The sequence below is a fragment of the Nematolebias whitei genome, chromosome 7, assembly GCF_014905685.2.
Source record: "Nematolebias whitei isolate Nwh7 chromosome 7, NemWhi1, whole genome shotgun sequence".
Classification (NCBI taxonomy): domain Eukaryota; kingdom Metazoa; phylum Chordata; class Actinopteri; order Cyprinodontiformes; family Rivulidae; genus Nematolebias; species Nematolebias whitei.
In genome coordinates, this window is record NC_056504.1 from 20,517,609 (window position 1) to 20,520,238 (window position 2,630).

Here is a 2,630-nt window from a genome sequence, read left to right on the forward strand (position 1 = left end):
GAGATATATGTATGCAGTTAGAGAGGACATGGAGGTAGTTGGAGTGAGGACAGAGGATTCAGAGGACAGAGTGAGATGGAGGAGGATGACTCGCTGTGGCGACCCCTGAAGAGGGAAAAGTCGAAAGAAGAAGAAGCACGAGAACTCTCCTCTGGTATGGACAAGCAGATCAAAGTGTTTCATATTTGAAGAAGATATTTGCCTTATACACAATAGTGTTTTTATAAGTTCTAAATGTTACCATGTGTGGCATTACATTAATCTCACTGATAAGTGACAACAATAGTTTATGTTTGTCACCATTCGACACTTACGCCCATAAATGCACTTACGGAAACACTGGATCCTAAACATCACAGCTAATTTTTCATTATTCAAATAGATTGTTTAAGCAACATTGAACATTTGATATGCAAAATTTGACATTCAGATCCATCAGGCATATGCTTTTACAACACTGCACCAAATGCATATGGTGATGCAGCACAAGATCTTTTGCTGAATCAGAGCACAGTAGCACATGACTTGTGAGGGTTTTCTCTTTCTGGTCACTTCCGGTCTTTTTATTCTTTTTCTTGATGCCATGGTAATCTTGCTTCTCTTCCCTGAAGCATGCTAACTCAGCTTTATTTTCTTTGTCATTTATAAGTATTAAGTAAGCTCCAGAACATTTTTTTGTTAGTTGGAGATTTTTATTACTTATTTTATTATTTTTATTACATTTTTATTACATTTCAGAAGAACAAAACAAACGACAGACATGACACTATATCATTATCTTTTTCTCCTCATTACACATGATTGTCTTACTAACCCTAGCTAACATCGCCTTCTGCATAACAACACAACCTTCGATTATCACAATGATATAGGTTTGAACTAAAATCATTCTACTTGAGAGGCATTAGAGCTCAGGGTGTGTGTTGTAGATTACTCTCAGTTACTACCACACCAATTTGCAGCCTAACATCTGTAAAATTAAATAAATTAGTGTTTTTATGTTTTCGAAGTTTGATTAATTTGGGCAGCTACCTTCAATCAGCTTGACTCCAAAAGCATACTTGCAAGATACTTGTAAAAAGTAGTTATAAGATAATTCCTGAATGATTATTTATTAGAAAATTTCCCCCCACAAATTAGTTCCTCAAGTTATGAGAAATTTTGCTAACACTACAGATGAACACAAATAAACTCATGGACGAAAACAACAAGAGACAGTTTCTTCAAGTAATGAGTAGTATTCATTCATGGCGGTTTTTCAGTCTGGCTTCAAAACTCGCCACAGCTCAGAATCAGCTCTAGTCAGAGTTTTAATGATATTCTTATGGACAGTGATTCTGGTGAACATGTGGTTCTTGTCCTGCTCGACCTAACCGCTGCATTTGATACTGTGGACCATAACGTTTTAATATCAGGCTTACAGCACCAAGTGGGTATCTGTGGTACTGCACTGAGCTGGTTTAAGTCCTGTCTGGCAGACAAAACCATGTCTGTCAACATAGCTGGGTCTGAATCCTCCACTGCTCTTCTGTGTTTTGGGGTTCTACAGGGCTCTATTTTAGGTCCCCTGCTTTTCTCCCTTTACCTGCTCCCATTGGGATCAATCCTTAGAAAGCATGGGATCTTTTTTCATTGTTACGCTGACGATAGTCAGATCTATATGCCACTAAAAAAGAAAGATGCCCCCTCAATTAGGCCGCTTCTGTTGTGTCTTGAAGACATCAAAGCCTGGATGTCTTCAAACGTCTTAAATTTAAATGAAAAAAAAAAACCCAGAAGTGATGGTGTTTGGTCCCCTCTGGCACCACATGTAAAGAAAATTGTTTCTAACTTGGGTTTTAAAATGGACAGTGATTTTAATTTAGATTCCCAGATTGAAGCAGTGGTCAAGACCAGTTTTTATCACCTCAGACAGCTGGATAAAGTAAAGCCTATCCTTACAAAACAGCAATTGGAAATGGTAATCCATGTCTTTGTCACCTCTCGGCTGGATTACTGTAACGCTCTTTACCTTGGAGTCAGCCAGTCCTCCCTCAGACGCCTCCAGTTGGTCCAGAACGCTGCTGCTCAGCTTCTAACTGGAGTTCAAAAGAGGGAACACATCACCCCCACTTAGGCATCACTCCACTGGCTGCCTGTTCGTTTTAGAGTTCATTTAAAAATTATTTTATTTGTTTTTAAAAGTTTAAATGGGCTTGCCCCATTCTACGTCTCTGAGCTGTTTCACCCATACTCTCCTGCTCGGTGTCTCAGATCAGCTGATCAGCTGCTCCTGGAGGTGCCGAGGTCTAAGCGGAGGCTCAGAGGGGACAAAGCTTTTTCTGTTGCTGCTCCAAGACTGTGGAACGATCTCCCTCTTCCCATCAGACAAGCCCCTTCACTGTCCAGATTTAAAACTCTTTTATAAACACATTTTTACTCCCTGGCTTTTAGCACACACTTAATTTTGCTCTGCACCGTTTTTATTATTTTTTTATTGATCTTAATGTTTTAACAACTGTTTTATGTGTTAAATGTTCTTGATTTTATATGTACAGCACTTTGTGGCAGCTGTGGTTGTTTTAAAGGGCTTTATAAATAAAGTATTATTATTATTATTATTATTATTATTATTATTATTATTATTATTA